Source organism: Oxyura jamaicensis, chromosome 2 (genome assembly GCF_011077185.1).
Source record: "Oxyura jamaicensis isolate SHBP4307 breed ruddy duck chromosome 2, BPBGC_Ojam_1.0, whole genome shotgun sequence".
In the NCBI taxonomy this organism is placed as follows: Eukaryota; Metazoa; Chordata; class Aves; order Anseriformes; family Anatidae; genus Oxyura; species Oxyura jamaicensis.
Genome location: NC_048894.1, coordinates 52,974,537 through 52,995,870, shown reverse-complemented (window position 1 = coordinate 52,995,870; position 21,334 = coordinate 52,974,537).

Here is a 21,334-nt window from a genome sequence, read left to right as displayed (position 1 = left end):
TTTCTTTTGGGTGGATATCTTGCTAAAAATTCTGAACAGAAAAAAATGTTTCTAAACTGTGAACATCTGGTAATGCCTAGCTCTTGATCCCAGTTTAATCTTTATTTAAAGAAAAACTTTGAAACTTTGCTGCCCAACTGCACCATCTACAGGCAAAACCCCCCACACTGTTGATAGTCTTGTGTTTGGTCTGTATTAAGCACCTTCTTTTAATCACTGCAAATAATAAATAGAGGTAGATTTTTCCAGTCTTAATCTGAACTAGTTGTGAGGGCTTTTTTTGTGTGTCTTTTGAACTCCACATTACATTTCCCACAACTTTAAATGCCTTGTACGCTTGGCCAGGGAGTTTTCCCTCTGCAGAACACAAAGTAATATGCCTCTTATCATGGGAAAATAGAAAAGCTGGCTGGATTGGACCTATATTGCACTTTAAGAGTTTAAGGTGATGCAGATAAGCTGCATTCATCAGCCGTCACATGCTGTTTTATTAACACACCTACACAGGGATTATGTTAAACATCAACTATGCTGTCATCGCTATGCCTGTCTTACCCATAGTTCCTCGCTGACTAATGTTAAAGATATTCTTAAAGTGACCTAGAAAACGCTGCCTCTCTCTCCCACAGCAAATTAAACCTTGCTAAATATTCTCCTATATCACTATGATAAAACAGGAAGGGAAAATTTAATGCACGAGCTTGTAAAATACGCACTGGTTTTGCCAGGCTGTTTAAGATATGAAGATTACTTGCATGCGAGGCCACACTAGATGCATGTCTGTAGCTGTTGGCTTGTATCTAACACACTGCTGGGTGTCTATGATATTTCAGTAAACGCATAGGACAACCATGTCCTGAAACCCACGGAACAAATCTCGTCGATTGCCCTCCTCCTTTTTAGGAAGAGTGCCGGTCCTCTTTAGCTTTTTTTTTTTTTTTTTTTTTTTTGCCTTTTTTTTTTTTTTTCCTGTGAAGAAATATGTTTAAAAATCTATTCCCCAGTGGTAAACTGTAATGAAATAGTCCTTAAAAGCAGTAGATAGATATACACATTCTGTCAAGAAAATACAAATACATTTGAGTAATTATGTTCTTGTAAGAGAACAAGGGGCTAAATTCAAGATCACTTCTTTGCTTGGATTTTATTTAGTCTTGTGCACAGTACATTTTCTGGAAAGCTCTGTGGAACAAAAACATGATTTGTCCCGGAGGGTATGCAGCACCCAGAGCCAGTAAGGCACTCATCCTGATTACAATCTTTTCGCATTAATATAATGAAGATTTCTGGAATACACTGCATATTCTCAGTCTGTTACCCCACATCCTTGCCCAGCAAATTGTCTGTTACTTTGCATATCAATTTTTTGCCCACCTGTCTCTCCCTTTGTCCCAAGCTGCTGTGCAGCAGTGCTGTTTCTTGAAGTTAAAAGAGTTGGCATGTTTCACACCATCGTCCCTATTTCAGCAAAGGCAGAAGTCACTTCCATATGTGGTTTGCGGAGTGCTTTGGGATCCTTCAGGATGAAAGGTATGATATAAATATAAGATACCATTCATTCCATTTTTTCCCTGGCACACACAGTGCTAATAGGTTTTGCTGTCATCTGGAGCTCCCCTGACTAAATTGTCAAACATCTCAGTAATACCATGAACGTTTGCTTCAGGCATACTCATAATCACTGCTCTGTTAGCTCCTCCTTACAAAAGGATGGCTATTCTCCAGGCACACAATTGACTCTCCTACTACCAAATGCCTCTTTATTCTTTCCCTCCTCAATAGCTTCTCTTACAATTTCCCTTGAGTTTCCTTGCTTCAGTGTAATCCTCTGGCTCTCATTCAGCTCCTGTTTCCCATTTGCCGTGTCAGTTCACCTGCAGCACATTGTAAAGTCTGTGATGATCCCGTATCCTGAGTAAAGAGGACCAGTGTAAGGGTATTTCTTTGGACTTCTGAGTCCTGTGCCTGTCTTTCTTCCTTCCACCATGCTCAGATGGCAAAGGCTCTTCCTCTTTAGGCAGAGTGCTGTGAGGAGAGCAATAATCAGCTTCTCCGGGCTACCTAAGCAGCAGCTCATTCTCTTTGCAGAAGGAGAGGAAGAAGCAAAACACAATTGCTTTTCTGAGCCTTCTGCCTGGCTCTGTGGGAAAGGGAATAATTAGCCTCATTAAGCTGTGGGGCCAGCAGCCACTTGCCTTCCCTGCAGTCCCCTCACTTGACCCCCCTGCATTAGCGCCAGGGTAAGCGCAGCGTAGCAGGCGAGTCGCTGCCAGCTCTGGCTGCCTCGCTTCTCCCTGCTCCTTCTGCCAGGCTGCTGCTGTGGCACTCACCCTGAGCTGCTCCACTGGCCCTTCGAGGGTGCAAATGGTGAGTGCAGAACATGGGCGAGGGGGGCATTTCTGCACACTCCCCCTTTTTCGCTCCTCATTATTGTAGCTCCGTTATTTTTGCTCCCATGTTTCTGCAGCTTGAACTACAAGCTACTTCTCTACTTTTCACCCCAACACACTGCTGTTGGGTGGTAGTATGTCGCTTGTCAGAGCAAGAGCTTGTTGAGAAAGTCAGTGAGCTTGCTTTGGGGCCTTGCGAACAAGTTTTGTGAATTTTGGTAAGGGAGATATGGGGGACTACACTATCGTGTGAGGAAAAGGATAGAAATAAATAAAGGGCTGTAAACATTTGGTTTCCTGATCATTGAAGTGCATCCACTCTTGAACCATTGAGTCTGGTGCCAAATTTGGTGAAAAGTCATCTTTCTTTACTCCTGATTACTTTCCTAAGCCTTCTTTTGGGCGATGGAATAGCAGACTTGTATATTCTATGGAACAGTCTGCCTTCCCTTACTTACCCAAGAACAAACTGGGACTAAGTCTGTAGAATCCATTGGTGGCGTCATCACATAAAATTCATATGCATGTGGCAAAAGAAGTCCTTGTATTTTCTTTTCGCACAACTTAGAACACTGCTGAGAAATGCAAACCATTTTGATATTTACAAAGCCTTTAATATTTAGTCAGAACAGAAGTGTGGCATGTGAAGAACATGGGCATATATCTGAACTGAGTTTTGGGAAACATTAATAATGAATTATGCTGATAAAGACCAGCTGTATTCTTACATCAGAAACCGTGGGGACAAATAATTAATTTCCTTTCATTAATTTTCCAATTCTTTCCTGTCAAGAAGTCCAGAAATGCTTAGACTACAGATCTAACTGTCATGACAACAGTGGATGTATGGAGTGATCATATCAGTTATTGGGCCATCAGGTGATATTAGAAAAGTTGATTTCTATTTCTGCAATGTTAAGCACCCTCCACACCTCCCAGTCTCCTTTTTCAGGTGGCTTCCACCAGGAAGTCTGGGGAAAAGAGTGTGATAAAATGTCGATGATAATTTTTGTATTTAATAGAGAGGAGCTGAGTTTGTTTCTGAATCTCAGCTGAGCAGGGCTGCACACAGCTGTGAGTCAGAAAGGGGGGAACAAGGGTACAAAGTGAATTCCCTCCTGAATAGCAGCAATATGGAGGGCTCAGGGTAGGGAAAATACTGTGACACACACGATGCTCGGCTGCCCCTGGGTCCCAATGAACCAACTCATGTGACGGCCCCTCGCTGGAGGGGACTTGCTGCTGACTTTGCCCAGCAGTGGCCCATGAGAGCATTGTGGGATACAATGGGATGTGTGGTGGTGGGCTTGGCATCCAAGGAAACTTTTAGAAACTTTTCCTAGCATGTCAGTGCTGCAGGTAGAGCCTTCTTCCCTTATGTGCCTCTGATGTTGGATCTTAATGTGCGTTTACATTTGTGTTTAGCATAACAACAAGGACACGGACATACAGAGCATATATACATACAGAAGCTATACATCAAAACACTCCTGTTACAGCAAGTCTGCAAACTGAGGAAACGATTAGGAACCAGTAGATATAAAAAGGACAGAGTGTGACTCCAGTTCCTGGGAAATACGGGCTAAATCTCAGCTGGTATTAGACATTCTATTTATATTTGATCAAGTGCTTTTGAATGAGTGAAATTTGATTTCAGTGGCAGGCAGATCAGAAATCTTGGCATTGTTTTTTCTGATGAAGCAATCTTGACAAGTACACATGGCTGGTACTTTAAAATTCCTGTTGCGTCGTTGAAACGCTTCCAGGCATCACTTAATCAGGTGAAGGAGATCTTAGCTCATTCCTTGTTCTCATTCAGGTTTGCCAATTATAGCTTGTCTAGAATTTCATCTCCTCTCACTTGCAAACTTCAGTTCTTGTGAATTTCTGCAGATAAACTGAGCGACCAGACCCAACATTTCTGGCATGCACAGTGTGTACTGTCCCTCTGCACCGTGCTGGCAACAGTGGCGAGCACTGCGAGTCCTCCAGCCTGGCTGGATATTTTGTTTGGGTCTGGTATTTTGTCTGCTGTGGCTTGGGAGGACTTGAGGGGCAGGACTGCATGGCTGCACCTCACCCCATTACATCCCACTGGTTGAACTGGAGTCCATTTGGGATATCTGCTGCTGTTTTTCTCTCATGTTGGACTAGAAATCCAGGCTGTCCTGACAGGGAGGTACCCAAGGTGCTTTCTTTGAGGCAACAAGCTGGCTCCTACCCCAGAACAGCTTTATCAGCTAGTGCTTTCTCCTCACACGTAATAGAGCTGGCACTATTCTGTGTTGGTCCCTCAGTCTAACACCCTCAGCACAGAGGGCTGGTGTCAGTGCTGGCCCAGCAGCTTCTGACAAGAAAGATTGGTGAGGATTTGGGATGCTTTTTTTTTTTGTTGTTGTTGTTGTTTGTTTGTTTTTGTTTGTTTTTTGTTGTTGTTTTGTTTTGTTTGTTTGTTTTTGTTTTTGTTTTTATTTGTTTTTTTTTTTTTTTTTTTTTTCTGACTCACTCATCTTTTGTGCTCTCTCTCTTAAGGGAGATGCAGCAGTGCTGAAAATCCTGCAGTGAAGTCTCCTGATGGTTGAGGGAGAATGTGCCACATTCGTGAATGCCACGCTACAGTACTGCTGTTCCTGAAGAGGTGACCTTCCAGAGAAGAGGGAACTTGAGGGACATATCACTGCTTTCAACACCTAAGCAGCTGGGTGGGGACATCAAAGAGAAGGCTCAGGTATTCAGAAGACATCTGGACGTGGTCCTGAACAACCAGCTCCAGGTGGCCCTTCTTGAGCAGGAGGGTTGGGCAAGATGATCTCCTGAGGCCCCACGCAACCTAAACCATTTTGTAATTCTGTTATGTAAGCCTGCACACGGACTACACACCTCGACGTGCAAGACCTGCAAGAGGTCTTTCGCCAAGAACTGTGGACCTAAGAGCATACGGGAATGAATATCTTACCCTCTCCCAGCAATTTAGTAAACAGCCAGCAGGGAAAGCTCACCAAGATCTGTGAAGCGTAAGAGTCTTTACATGATCTTCAGGCATCAAATGGGTGGTGACTGACAGCAGCCATCTCCACTTTTACAACAGCACAGCTTGTAATGAGTCTGTCATGTTACATCCAGGGCTTCAAGGGTTTAGGCAGGTGGGTGTTGCTGCTGGTAACATCAAGCTTCTAAGCTTTGTTGTTAAATGACAAGCCTACCTGTAGTGTGGCCACAGCGGTCTACTCCTTACTTGTCCACCCTTTCACCTGTTTCACATGCTGAGGTTTCACATTTGGCTAGAGGATTGATCCAACTGGCCTAAGTAACCACCAGCTTTTTCCATCCTTGCCTTCTTCTTTCCTCCATGCTTCCCCAAACCCCTTTTATCACAGAAGTCCATCAGCCTGTGCCTCTGCATAGTAACTGCATTGGAAGTGCTGCTTGAAAGATAATCCAGCAAAAGAAGTTTTATTTATACTGTGACCTGCTTTCCCATGTGCCAACATCAACAGCTGGGCCAGAGCTTCACTGGAAAAGACACAGGCTCTGGAGCAAGCAGAGGCATAAGTGCCATGGAGAAGTGCACGTGGAAGAATCCGTGCAAACTGTGGACTGCAGAAGGGTTCAGATCCTGCTAGAAATGAGTTGGGTTGTGTTAGACAGGTTGGGTGGTTGCAGGTCAGTGAGTGGGAAGGGATTAGTGACGGCCAGAGGACTGCATGCACACTGTGTTTTCCTCAGCCAGGGAGCTGCAAATTGCTCTCAGCCATTAGCAGCAGACCTTGGCCCTCCTTTGTGAGGGAGCTTTGGGATCACCTCTGCAGCCAGGAGCGACTGAGCCACGGGCACTATGGGAGGTACACAAGCCAGAAGGGAAGAGATCCACTTTCAGTCCATTTGAGAAGTGTCTTTCTGCGCTTTGGAGGCTCCACGCTTCTTTCTTCAGCACCTTCTACTGGGAAGCAAAGGGAAGAAGCACTTGCAGTGAAGCTCCTTGCACCTCTGGCTCTCTGCCCACCACCACCAGCACGCAGACCCCTGCTCATGGGTGCAGGGCATGCGTAGCTTGGGGTTTTCTGGGTCTTTTTTTTTTTTTTTTTTTTTTTTTTTTTTTTTTTTTTTCCAGTTAAGACAATCTGTTAGCAACACACAGGCGAGCCACTTCACTTCTCCCTGTAGGTGCTGTGGCGTGATTTATTCTGTGTGACAGAGTAACCTGCAGAGGGCAGCTTTACTCTTGCATCGCAGTCCTCAACCGCCTGCTTTGTGTCTTCAGCACCGCACGGAGCACTGCCGGTTTCTTTCTTTCCTGCAAGAGAAAATAACAATTTACGTCGTGTGATTTTTCTGTTTCTTTTTCTCTAGCCTGTTTGTGACAGAGGAAGTCAGCCAATCTGCTGTAATCTATCTGGCTAAATAACATACAGTTCATTTGCATGGCATGTGATTACAAGGTTCTAGAAGACACTAATTAGGAAGAAAATCTGGGGAGAGAATAGGGATTAGAAAGTATCCATCAGTCATATGCCTGTCAGCTGGAGGAATAATAATAATTAGTCATAATTAACAATACGTTCTGTGTCAGCGATGCATCTTATCCGAGGACTCTGCAAGCATTTTGTGTTTAATCTGTGCAGATCCTTCTGAGGGGAATAGACACGATAAAATATTTAGAACGAAATTTGCAAATGGCATTTCAGAAATGAGGCCCGTAAGGCAGATGTGTACAAGCACCAAAATAAAGTGCCTGATTTTCAAATGTGCTGAGCATTTGCAGCCCCCTGAGTTTGTGTGTTAGCATCAGCTCAGATGTCTTTCAACACAGACAACGTGAGTACTGCCTGTTTTTTGGTGAAGGACAACAACAGTCCATGTGATAGCCAGGATGCTCTGGGAAATGCAAGCCTGACCCTGTGGACATGACTGGATTTACTTTTCATCTCTACTCTTAGCATGCAGTCTGACAGGGAAGAGTCTAATCACACACACAGGACCAAGTTCTTGTGCATGAGCGGTGCATGGACTGGGGATGTGCATGGCCAAGCATGCCACAAGTCAGCTCACCTGCAAACAGTCCAGTTGCAGCTCCTCTTAAGCATGGTGTGAATGCTTTGAATACATCTGGGAGACTGCCAGCAGTGATGAAAACTGTTCTGTTTGCAGGACTCGATATACTTATACATGCTACAACAGCTCTCAAATCATTGCACAGACATTGTCCAAAACACTAAGAAGATTTTCTGGTAAAAAAAATATCAAGTGGCCTGAAAAGTCAGGCTTCTGAGTCATAACCAAAACAACAGAGATGAGAAAGAAAAAAAAAAAAAAAAACAACAATGCCAGCAGTTTTGTGAAATATCTTTTGTTTTATATCTGCGCATTTTTTCAATGTTTTCCTCCTCAGATAGGATCTCAGGATGTGCAATGCTAGTTTAAATAGGATCAGGGAAAACAAAACAATCCAGATCTTTGACCTCACAAGTCCAATGCTCTGCTGCCATATTTCCCCCACACAGCCAATTTCTGTCATTTTCATTCTCAGCAACCCTGAAATCAGAAGTGTTACACCCTTAAAGCTCAGCCTGCCCGTAGATGCTCACTGGAGAGATACATGCCATTCCAGCTGAAGAGAAAAGTGTTTGTTTTGTCCAACTAATAGCATGGTTAGTCATTTAATTAGATGCTACCCCACTCCCTGCAGACGCAGCAATTTTTTTTTTTTTCTTTTTTTGCTAACACAAGTTAATTGAGTAAAGGTAAATAAATGTGTGCCACAAATTACTCTCCCCAGCTCCCAGGGTAGATAGCCTTTCTTGGTCTAAGTTCAACCTTTTTTTTTATTTTTATTTTATTTTTTTCCTTTTTTCTTTTCCCTTTCACAATCTTAACAAAGAACTGGTGTACTCTGTAGGGAGGGAAGCCTAAATTCTGCCACATGATCTCCCAAGTCGGTAGCACAATCATAGGAATACTCCAAATTCTGTAACAAATGCAGATTAGTTAGAAAATCCCTCTTTAGAATTGATTTAAGTATGGAAAGAGAAAATACATCCAGTGTTGGAGCTTTAGTAATACTTACTTGAGATCAAAAATTCTTCTCTCTCTTCTATGCTAGTTCTCAGATTTTCTATTTCTGCTATGCTGCAGTGCTTTTGAGACAGAATAACTTAAACCTCTAGAAAATAATGGATATAGGGCAAAAGGCTAGAAGTTCTGGCAGTGGATCAAGCACTAGACTGTAGATCCGTAATCGACTCTCAGAGCTACCACAACTTTGTAAGCAAAAGGGGAAGCTCCATAATCCTCCTACCTATTATTCTGAGTTGCCTGGGAATACAGGTAGTGCCCTACACTGGTGATAATTTGATCACTAAAGTCAGTAATAATAAATACTGTAGGGCCCAACGCATCTCCTCTTTCTTAAAGACAAAATTCTGCCATGCCATTCAATGCAAGAAATCTTCCTTATAGATTTGGATGTTTCTGTTTGGAGGATGTTTGGAGGTTTCTGGGGATGTTGAGAGCCCACTGTGACATTTCTCCAATGCTCAGCTGGGAAGATGTAAGTTTGAGCTCCTGCAGAAATCTTTCATTGAATCTTTTGCAGAAGAGTCGTCTTATTCCCGTGGTTGTTACTGTCTTGTCTGCCCGGAGACACCATCTCAACACTGTTGTGACTAAGTCCACTTGAACTACAGTTACCCATGTGCTTGCAGAGGGCATTATCACTTGGGGCAGGAAGTGAAAGTTCGCCCTTAGGAAAGAGCTTGCCATGATTTTGCAAGGCGCAGCATTTACCTGGTAACTGACATATCCATTCCTGTTACAGTTCCTATGTCAGCATGATTCATTCTTAAAGGAGCAAATTTAACCGGGCAACTTGAGAGGACTGTAACCAACGTGCACTTCCTCACCTCCGGCTAGTTCAGCACGAGGAGAGGTTGTTGCCTTCATGGCACCAGGTATGAAGCAGTCCCCATCCCCTCCCCATCCTCTCAGGGTGCTGCACACCCCTGCTCTGCTAGAGATGGCGAGGCCAACAAGTATTCTGGCCACAAGGATCCCCTCGCTGGGATCCCACGGAACATATGCAGAATAAGATGTGAGAACAGAGCAATTTTAGTCTGAGTCTGAGTGGGAAGACACTGCTCAAAATGAGAGGCAGCTCTCAGAGAAAGGTGCCAGGAAGAGCGGCAGTGCTGGTATACACCCCCGTCTATCCCTGTGTGGGGACAAGAGCAGGAATCCATGAACTTGGAAATACTAAGGCTTTCCCACCAGACACATTCAAGGAATGACGTGTTATAAAACAATATTCTTTCCCCTCCATATGCCATGAACAATGGCATCAGCAGTTGGCACATGGCCCCCTTTTATCCAGTTGAGCAATACTTTCCTGCAAGACAGCATTGTATAACTTGCGTATTTGACCACGCTGCAGTTTTCTCTTGCTGTCTTCTGCAAAGGTGCTGTGGGGCAGAGTCTTGGCTGTTATAAAATCTGAAGCTCATGTTCCATAAAGCAAAAAGGCTGCAAGTGATTTGGGCTGAGAACCAACAGGTCATGACATACGGATTAATGTTCGGTCTCGGTGCAGCAGTTTGCAGGCAGAGTATCTCCAAGCAGGAATACACCATGAAATTCACAGAACACGTTTTCATCATTTACATGGAATATTCTTTAGCCCACACTTATCACCAATTAGGAAAACACTTTTCTCCCATGATGGACTTCTTTTTTGACCTTTTGTAAGATACTCCACTTCCTTGTGCCTCAGCTTTCACACAAGGGATAAAAATATTCCTTTACCTTGCAGAGATGCTGTGCAGATTAATTAAAGCCCAGCTGCATCTTAAGCTCTCGAGATGAGAAATGCAATGTATGTGTTTACTTTTTAAACTGCATTTGCCTACCTTGCTGAAGAAGACATCACCTGGACCACTGCCAGTGAGAGGCAGGAGGGTTTCTCTGTGGGCATGGGAAGCCAGAACTAAACATACCTCATGCACCCTCAAGCCCCGTTCTTCCATCACTCACTGCAAGACCTGAATATCTGTAAAGTACCTGCTGTCTTTATCCAGGTTTGATTTTGGCTGAATTTTAGCCAGGGAACAAATGGTGACAGCTGCTGTTCAAGCACAGTGGGTCTTCTGTTGACGTCAGTAGTTGTATGACAGACAAATTTGGCTTGCTAGCCCGTTTTAACGAGTGCATGAGTGTACGCATCTCCTGTGTGTAACCATCACTGTTAAAGCAGGTCAGGATTCGGTTTAAATTCCTCAGCCTCTGGGGTTCTCTTATTTCCTATTGAAGAAGCCAGCTCTTCAGCAAAATGTATGCCACAACGGCAGAGGCGGGGGTGCCACCTGCTGCTGAATTCGGGCACCCATTTGGGCCTGCTTTGTTCTTTCTGAGCAGCTCTCACTGTTTCTCAGGCTGCTGCACAGGGTAAGATTAATACAGTTTTTCTTTTAATCCACCTGTGCAACAACCCCAGATTGTGTGGACCGGGAAAAGAGACTCCATCGTGTACAGGACAGCAGCCTCCAAAGTGAATTTTTAGGTGTGAAGAATGTGGGGGGTGAATGTGGAAACTGGAATTTTCCTAGATCTAAGAGATTTAAATCTTCTGATAGAAAAGAGACTGTGACCTGCTGTAACAAAGCTGAACAGTTTTGGGACTGTGTATAAACCCTAGGTTTTGGCGAATAACGGCTGACTGTGAAGCTGGAAACCATGAGCTGTGCATGCAGTCTGTAAGCCTTTTGTCATTCTTAATGTTGGTTCAAGTAATCTTTCTTTGACAGCTCATTTGCATCTAAGCTATCCCCAAAGAGTCTGAGAGTTTGGAAATAATAGAGATGACATTTGGGTAAGTGTTTAAAAATGCACAGCAGCAGCATGCTCGGAGGCTTGCATTAACAAGCAGAAATGAATCCTGAAAGTGAGCTGTTAAAAAGAAGTCAAGAATCTGCCTGAATGAAGGAAGCTTCGTTGGGCATCCGATGACCAAGTAGGAAAGGGTTTGGGCCAGAACCCAGGAAGGTAAGTGTTAGTCACAAGATGACAGTGCCAGAAAATAAACCAACGCCAGTGAGGCTTATGGCTAGGATGCAGAGCTGAGCACAGTGTACACCCAACCTCGCTGAAGTGCTCCATTGAGAAAATTGCTTGCAAATCAAGCTGAATGGCAGTGAAAAAAACAGGGCAACAGAACGGTTTCAATGAGCCAAAAAAATTATGTGATTTTAAATGTTCCTGTCCTCTAGCACAGGCACGGTGCCAGCAATCTGTTCAAGCAAGCTTTGAGGATTAGGGAGATGCGATTTTGCTGGTTCCCAGGCAGTCGATGTCATGTGCAACTCTGGAGATGTTGCTCAGGACCGGTAGGGTGCATCCTGATAGGAAAAGAGCTGGTGGTGTTGAGTTCGGAAGAAAATCACTTGTGCCAGGATGTGCACATTAAGACTGAGTAAGAGGAGGTAAACTGAAAGCTGAAGCAGCACAGAATTGTAGGTTTCAGCAGCATTAAAAATCCTGAATTGGCTTTACCACTGGTGTTTCCATGCTGTGCAAATATTTTAATTTTTACTCTTATTGCTATTGTAATAGCTCATAACGACTACAGTTCAGCTGAGGGCCTGGCTTTACAAATACATAATAAGAGACAGCATTTGCCTGAGAGATTTTTAGTTCAAATGGGGTGAAATTAATAAACAATTGGAGGAAAGAAAAAAAAAAAAAAGAAAAAAAAGAAAAAAAAAAAAAAAAGAAGAAGAAGCAAGATGAGGAAGGAATTGCCCTGAAGTAAAAAGGACAAATAAGGGCAAAGCCAGCGCTTCGAAGTTCAGTACCAGGCCCACAACAGCCATGCAGAGGTGCTAAGTGGATACAAACCAAGATTGTATCAGGACCAGCATTTCTTAGTAATTTCACAAAGCACAATTGCCCTCATAAAGGAATGTGACTTGTCAGGCTCTCTGAAGAAAGAGGACAGGAGAAAAAGTCAGGGATTTAGTTCTAAAATGAGTATTTTTTGCTGAAATGTCACAAAAATATATTTGCTGTAGAAGAGAGTAGATTAAATTCAGGCTATCTATGGATTCATGCCCTTGCTATAAGCACTGGGGCCAGACCCTGCTAGGGGATGCACAGGGATATAGGATTTATGTGGTGTTCACTACAGCCTTGAATCATGGCTCACTCCTCCCAAACTCCTGCCTGCTGCTGTCTCTTCTATAGAAAACACAGCAGGGACTGCTGAGCATTGGAAATAAGTTTAAAAGGTCATTGATTTCAGCCATTTATCCTTTTCCATTTTACACATGCTGGATTTTCTGGTCTTAGCTGGAGCTTTTTTAGAGCTTTCTTTGTTTTCTGTGGCATAAAAAGTTAGCCTGCAGTATGAGCTCCTTTTGCCCGCCAGTGTCATACTCAAGAGCACACAAAATGCCAGAAACACTCATAAAAATTACCTGCAAAGAAAGATCAAAGGCAATGAGCTAGTGTAGACTGTTCTCATTCGTTTCAGTAAGCAGCTGTCATGCTGCAGCGCTCATGCTGAGCTCACGGAGAGCCTGCCCTATTTCCTTCAGACCTATCACCTCAAACAGTGCTTGGCTGTACTGCCGGCTTCCCTTAGATCCAGAGGAAAACCGTGAATCATGAGGAGGTGATAGTGTCCAGCTGTAGCATATACGGCCAAAAGTTTTGTTTTTTACTTTTTTTTTTTTTTTTTTTTTTTTTTTTTTTTTAATTGTGTTTCTGCCTGAAAAGCCAACTGGCTTACTTGAGACTAGGTGCAGGTGATAAACCAGCAAGCGTGGGTGGCCGGGAGTTTGGGCACAGCAGAACTATATGACCCCAAGCTAACATAGCACAGAAAAAATCCCCCTGCAAAATCTGCTGCTTTTTTTTGCAGAAGTCAGTTGCCCATTAGCGGGCATTTTTACAAGGAATCTAATAAACAGCTTAGAAGTGAACAGGGTTTTCATTGTGGTAAAAAACAGAGATTTCGAAAATGTCTGCTTCTTCTTACCCCACAACAAAATCTCAAGAATTTATTTTGTGAAAAAAAAATGCCTGTTTTCTCCATTTCCCCACAAGGCACTTTCTCCTCTTTCCAGGTGGGCTGTGTGGGGAAATGGCCAGGTGAGGAATCAGCCGCTTGGACACCTGAGTGTGGAAATATGCTGCAACACCTACCTACTGTTCTGGGATGGGATACAGGTGAAAATGGGATGAAAGATACAGATGAAACTTTCATTCAAAAGGTGGTTTATTGGTAAGTAAATAAATGTTTTTAAAACACTGGCACGGTCAGTAGAAGAAATAAACCTCTCATTACTGAGAGAATTTGTACAGAGACTGTCAAAACTCTGAAGCCAAATGATTTGTCAAATGGAAATATCCTTTGTGTTCACCTACTAAGGATAAAACTACGTTCTGTGATCTTTTTTTCTGTCCTGCCCAGCTTTTCATGACACATTTAAGAAATTTTGGGAAAAAATACTGCATGGTAATATTTATTTATTTATTTATTTATTGCTTGCTTGTTTGTTTGTAATATTTGTAATGAATCCAACCCTTTTCAGAGTCAGCTGTTGTGAGAACACAGAAAAACAAGTAAGCAGCAGAGAACCACAGATCTGCTCCTCCCCATAGAAACCACTGCTCAGAAATACAGATAGAAGTAGGTGGATGACTTGGGGACAGTCATGTTGTTGTTTGTGTGTGTGTGTTGGAGTGGCAAGCTGGAGAAATATTTCTTTGCAAACCCTGGTTAAGGAATAAGGAGCTAGAGAAACAACTCACTGGATCCTAGACCTGCTGAATAAAGTCTGTTTGAAATGGTAGCCTACTGAAAAGTACAGTATTTCTTGAACCACTTCAGTGTATCATTTCCGCGATCACAGAAGTTCTTTAAATGCTTTTTTCTTCTTCTCAGTGCACCATTTCCTCCAGGTTCTGGATGCTTCCAAACAGAAGAAAGCAGGTGACGTGCTTGTTCTGGTGGGCTAATGTGAGAAGCAGATTGTATCTTTATTTTAAGAGATTGAGGGTGAATGTGTCTTTTTGGTCCACATCCCCTCTAAAAAAGCCCCTGTGCTGTTTGGGAACAGGCAGCTGTGTTGGGGGGGGGTTGCAAAGGAAAGCAACATCCCACTCCTTTGACTATTTTTAATCCTAATCCTAACTCCTAGAGCAAAGACTTCCCACAAACAGGCTACAACCTTAAAACACAATAAAATTCACAAAGTCCATTAATATCAAAAGACTACAAGAGGCTCTAGAAAGACTCTTGACTGCCTTATTAAGGTTATTTCCCTGCTTTTTCTAGATTTTATTCCTTCAGGTTGCTCCGTATTATTTTCAAATCATGCATGTCGCAGATGTTATCTGGGGGAAATAAAGACATCTCCAAAGAGCGTAGTCCTTAATCTGAGTCCTTTTATGTTTGCTGTTGTTTCAGATGGGTAAGGTTGAATGATGTGATCTCATACGTGGTTACTACGGATGGTGAGTAACTTGAAATGTCTTATCTGTGGCTACATCTGCAATTGCATTTTGATTTGGTACAGTAGCATAATGTTGAAATGAACCCCTGGGTCATTCCCATTTCTAGCACACAGAGCTGGTTTTCAGAGCAGCTTGGCACATAGGAACTAGGCTCCCTTTGAAAGCAACAACACCAAAAGCACTACTCCAGCTGTGCATCAAATGTACCCCAGCTCCTAACAGAGGTACAAGGCTCGGGGCAAACGACCTGTCCATCAGACAACTTCAAACTGCATCCCTGGGGATGATCAGATAGGATCTTGCACGAAAACATGTGAATTCAATCTGTAGATGCTCCTTGTGCAGAAGGCAGAAAGGAAAAATAGCAGCCTAGATTGTCAAATTGAGTCAGACAAATGAGGTCAAACGCAATGGTACAGATGACTGTCTTCCCTGGAGAGATTATTTGGCATGTGTCAGTCTTGCTGACTGACTGATTCCCTTTTTCTATGACATTTAGAAAACAAAAATAATTTAGGCATTTATTATAAACAAGAAAGTGCTGTTAGCACTGTTACTGATGTGCAGGGGGGGGGCAAGAAATCTGGGCTAAGACCCCAGAAGTTGCCCTACTGAAGAGCAAGGCCTGGTCAGCCATGTCCTTTGCCTTTACAAACCACGATGCCAGCCTTGCTTGGGCTGAGCTCCCGGTGACGAAGCGTTCAGTGTGGTTTGAGATCTGCTTCCCCTTTTAGAGGCAGTAGTGCCCAGTCTTCTCGTATCCATCAGCACACCCTGGCATTGCCACTTCTTCATCTGAATGTACTGCAATCTGAATTGTTTGATACAGATAGCTCTGATTTTGGGGAGTAGGCTGAGCGCAGGCATTTGCTGTGTCAATGCCTACCTTGCGTTGGATCTCTCTCAGCATGTTGGTGATACATATGGTCCTGTCTCTTCCATGTGCTCCAAACCCCAAGAGTTTCATGAGGCCAGAGGGCTGCTCATGAGATGAGCACTGTGCCGGGTGTGCTCCAGGTGCTCAGCATTTCCCTGCACATCCTGCACATTGCTGACATATCAAGCCAACTGGTTGGGGCGAGCTAGTTTTTGCAGCTGACAGCTAAAGGGATGATAGCACCATGTTTAACTGCTTTTGCTTCACCTCCTAGAGAAGCCAATTATATTTAGTTCATATGAATTTTGAGCCCAATAACCGGTCCTGTAGCAAGAGTCTGGATTACTTGGCACCAGCAGGCCCTACCGTGGGTGTAGAGTGGATCCAGATTGCACAGACTTTTAAAAGAGCAAATCCTCTGCAAATTAGTACCATCCTTCTTCTACCATTTCTGGTTGGTTTCTCAAGGAAATGTCTTATGAGAACTGCCAGTGACACCCATCCCTTCTTATACAGTCAAAGCATCCAGGTATCTTTCAGGGTAATCTCATTTTCAACCTCTTCTGTTTGTTCTCATAAGAATGCAAATATGACTTCAAACGTTCAGGTCTTATTCTTTTTTCATGAGATGACAATCACGCATGAGGGGGTGGGATGCTGGGCTGTGGTGGGTTGTCTGCTGTGGTCTGTTTCTGTAGATAAGATGGCAGATCAAAACCTGCCTGGCCTCCAACCAAAAATCAATGAGCTGGAATCCTATCCATGAAAAATAGACTCCAAGAAAAGGGCAAGAATATCGCTATGATTTTTCTGATCAGTTACAACATTAGATACAGTGAAATGAATATACAGCATGAATAATTGCTATGGTCTTATTTACCTTTCTGCTCTGTGGAAGAATTAAGCTCCTAGAAAATTTTAAGAACAACGTAGTCACCATCCATAGGAAATAATTACAAGGGCAGAGAAACCTGAGATGCAGCATCAAGAGTCACCTTTGATTTTTTTTTCTTCCTTTTTTTTTTTTTTCCTTCTGCATTTAGATTTTCTTTACATGTGCTTTGCTGACAGTATTATGTCACATTTTTCCAAGATAACTTTTGTTGTGAATTTTGTAAGGTGTTTTTATCCATTCTTCAAGGCTGGTGATAAGATGAATTACTCAAGGCATCTCTTATTGTTCTGCAGTTCATACCGAACTCATGATTTAATCATTTGACATGGATACATTCTTTGTACATTGATACACTATTTTTTCTCTATATAAATCAAATGAGAATCAAAATAACAAAACGTGGAAACATACACTGTGAGAGGACTGTAAGACAAGGCAAGAGCAGGCTGCCACTAACAAGTATTATTGATACCTTTATGAAAGGAGTCCTCACTTTCCATCTCAGTGTACAGCTGATTTGAATGTCATTAAGAAATTCAGTGCTTGGTGTTGGAAAAAGCCCTCATTAATTATAAATAAACAATCAGTTCTTGATTTTTGCAATGGTTAGCATAAAATTAGGGCACAAGTAAAGTGACATACATAAAAGCTTGGGGCTTTTGGCTGAGCTTAGCTGCGGCTGAGTTGCTACCGATAGGCAGAGATCTGTAAGTGTTGCCTCCAGACCTATCCCAGTTGGTCAACTCAGACAGTGGAGCTCGTTTCCTAAGAGAAGAAAATGGTGTGATTGCTAATTGCTTTGTGTCTGACGAGCAAAATTCCATTCTTGGGTTAGGCTTCTCCCAGGAACCTCTGCTGTTTGTGTGAACTGTGTCTCTTATAGACGGGCAGGAGCACAACAAACAAGCATGAAAAAAAAATGTAGTGTTTTTCTCCTGCAGGCTTCAAGGAAAGAAAAATAAGGTACTACAGCATTGGCATATCCAGGTAAATTTATCATATATGAAAGCAAAAGCCTGCATTCCAATACTAAAATGCGCCCAAACTGCATGGTCCCATCTAACAATCGTGGCCTGTGTTCAGCCTAAGACCAGCAGAGACTCTCCTTCAGTGCACGTGGAAAGGACTGGCGTCTTCGTATCAGGAGCCCATGGGTTCTCTCCAGACACCCACTGCTGGTGGTGCAGCTGTATCTGCAGGGATGCTGTGGCTGTGAGATCATTGTGGATGCAGTGCAGAATGGAGAAGGAACACGGAGAGGCATCATGACAGGTTCGCATATGGCACTGCCTCTTCACTGAGCCAGAGACTGCACATGCAAGGTCACCATGCATGGCTGTTGGATTCTTCTTCTTCAAAAACCCCAACTGGTGATCACAGTGACTCTGTTAATTTTGTGGTGAGGTTATTAAGCTGAGAGATACATCAAGTGTTGAGACACCAGGTGTTTGTGGGTACATGGGAGGAAGGCAAGTAAGAGAAAACAGGAAGCCAGAAGGAGGCCAATCCAGACAAAATATGAAATCATGAAAGCACTCACAGAAGTACATTGTGTGACTCTGAAGCGTTTTCATTTGTTTTTCACCCCACCACAGTACGTGGGAAAATAGGCCTCGTAATGTGCTGAAACACTGGAGGAATGTAGTGGGCTCCTTGGGGGCGTTTGTGTTCCTTGGGGGCTTTAACTTACTGTGTCTGAGACTGCCCTTAATTGCTGGGGTTGAAGTGATAAACAAAGAAGGGCTAGAAGATGGATGTTGTAGTTTCCTTATGTCCACAGAAGTGAGAAAAATGCCTCAGGCCAAGGTAGTTTCCCCAGAGATATGTTTGCTCAGTTATCTAACAGGTCTTGCAGTTGGCAACGCCTGTATTTAACTACAGCTTCAGCTTCAGAGCAGTGGTATGCTGTTTTTCAGGTGCCCTAAGACTCTTAGATGTTGGGCTCATCTTTTGGAGCCACTAAGGAGCTGGTGCTGCTGGACACACTGCATGAACGCCCCTGGAAGCCACCCAGAAGCCACCTCCAGGAAGATCCCAGAGCTGCTCCTGATGGTTCCCCAAGAACCAGGGAGCCACCTAGCTGGGTGTGAGCCCTCACCCTGCTAGGAAGGGCTTAATCCAAGTAGCAAAACAAGAGCCTGACTCGCAGCCCCTTTTATTTTTTATTTATTTTTTTTTTCTCTTCTTGCAAAGCCATCTGCTTCTCCGACCTATTTCAGAACATGCAAATTCACAAGTGAGGTGAAATTTCCCATCGGCCAGTAGACTGTGAAATATAATTACTGTGCTAATTTTGAATTCCAAGCGGTCAGCACAGGCCACGAGTGCTCACTCAGCAAACATGTTAACACAATTATAATGAATATTAAAAACAGCCACGCTGCGATTTGGCAGTGGCTTTGGGAAATGACAGGTAGCTTTTCGGGGGGTCAGAAAACAAGACAACAAAATGCCTGAATGAATGTTTCCGTTTCCCAGAATGTTGCACAGATGCATCCTGAGTAAAAACAGTCGAGGGCACCACTAAATGATACCGAGAGAGTATGGCATCCAGGCTGCTTACCCAGCAGCGCTCAGAAAATGAGACTGTTATCAAGCCTGTGCTCCCCCGGGAGGTCTCTGCTACCTTGCATGACCTCTGCCAAGTTGTGCGCTCGTTCGGCTCTGCAGCCTGTCATAGCAGGGCTAACGACACTGAGGCAATAGGATAAATCCATGCGGGATTTATGGCTGTGCAGTGCACAGCACTTTGAGGTATGCGGTATGCCAATTTGACGGCATCAGTGACAGGGGTGAGACTGTGAATCCGTTTCAAAATCTTGGAAATACCCTGCTCATGAGATAGTTTTCCCTGATGCTTCACAGTGGGATGGAGGAGTGAGATTTAATGTTACATTTTAATGGAAATCATTTTGCTGATTCCAGTAATACAGCACATCCATCACCTCATGTGGCTGATATATATATATATATATATATATTCCCTTTCAAGGAGCACCTTGGGGATTCATCTAATATTAGAAGACGCGTCTTGATGGTGACAGCAGGTGATGTACTGAGCCAAATTCTGGAGTCGATTGTACCAGTGTAGCCTGACCAAAGCAACCGAGAGCAGCAGCTTCGGCCATCAGCACTGCACATCTGCCACAGAAGGATCTGGGGGCAGAACAAGACCTCGGGGTGCTGCTTGGCTGGAAGTGCCATGCAGCACGGTGCTGGCACAGTGCAGGTAACGCGTGGGAGAGGATTGCAGCTGCCCTGCAGGCTGAAAGCAGCAATCTGCAGCGTGGATTTATTTTAACAGCCGGCTGGGAACATCGTGGCTGTGTCACATGGCTGGCATCAGGTGGGAACTTCACGTAAAAGCTGAGTTCAAATCCAGAGAGCTGATGCTTTAAACATAAAGCTCTTTTTCTCCTCTCTCTCCAGCACTGATACATTCTCCAAGCTGGGGCCATTTGAATGAGGCAGGGTAGGAAGAAAAACAACTGCAGCCTAATAAAATACATGTACCTGTATGCATAGATTCAAAGGTATAAGCAAATATAAATAATATATATATATATTATATTTATATATATAAATATAAAAATGTATTAAAGTATTTATACGATTTAGGTGGTACACACATGAGGGATTTGCACAGGCAAGAATTTTTAAGGTGGCAAAATGATATATTTTTTTCTCAGTATCGTTCTTAGAATGCTTTGGAGGAGGTTTGAAAAAACCTCTGACGATCTGAAACAGACAGGCGACATAGTAAAATAAATTTTGAGTGATGCAAATTGGCATAGCTATTTGAATTGAATTCAAGGCAGACATAATAATTGTTCCCACCTGCCTATATTAAAATGTCTCTGCTATACAAAACCTTCCATGAGCTGCAGCTCTCCTTTCTCCTAAATAGTTCTCCAAACATGTTTACTATTTTTGGCAAAACAATAGCTAACATTTTGCTGTCATGTTGGGTCACGGGACAAACATCACGACGAATGAAAGAGCACAGGCAAACAAAAAAGGGGGGTCAGTGTGTGGATGTCTGACATTATATCTGCCTGGAAGTGATTCCAAAAGTCAACATATGCAAGTAGTTAAATGTGGTTTATATTTTCCCTTTGGTCCAGGGCTTTAACTTTCTTAACGACAAACACTCCCAAACACACCATCTGTTGTTGGGGAGTGAGCAGTTTAATGAGGAGGATCAGATTCTTTCCATTTCACTTATTCCTTGGTGCCCGCTCCATTTTCTAGGCTATTGTTGTCTCCAAGTAATACAAGATTTCCTTTGTAGCACCAGCGATAACAGTCATACCTGCACACACCGGTGTGCACACAGTCTCTGTAGTCACCTCGCTCTGGCTTTCACCAATCTGTCAGTAAAGCTACCAAGTGAGGTGGTACTGGCGTCTCTGTGCCCTTCTTCATCTGGCCTATTTTTTTCTGAGCTTTGGGACCATGGTATGGGACATACCATGGTATGGGACATACCATGGTGAAAAGGCATCAGGTCCTTCCCAGCACTCCTCTCCCACTGAAATCTGACAGGGGGAAAAGCAAAAAATTTTGCTCTAGGAGATGATGCTCCTCATCCAAGCTTTCCCCAGCTGCTAGTTACACTAGCAACCGGTAAGGAGCCCAAGAGCAACTTGAACCTTAATTTTCATAAGA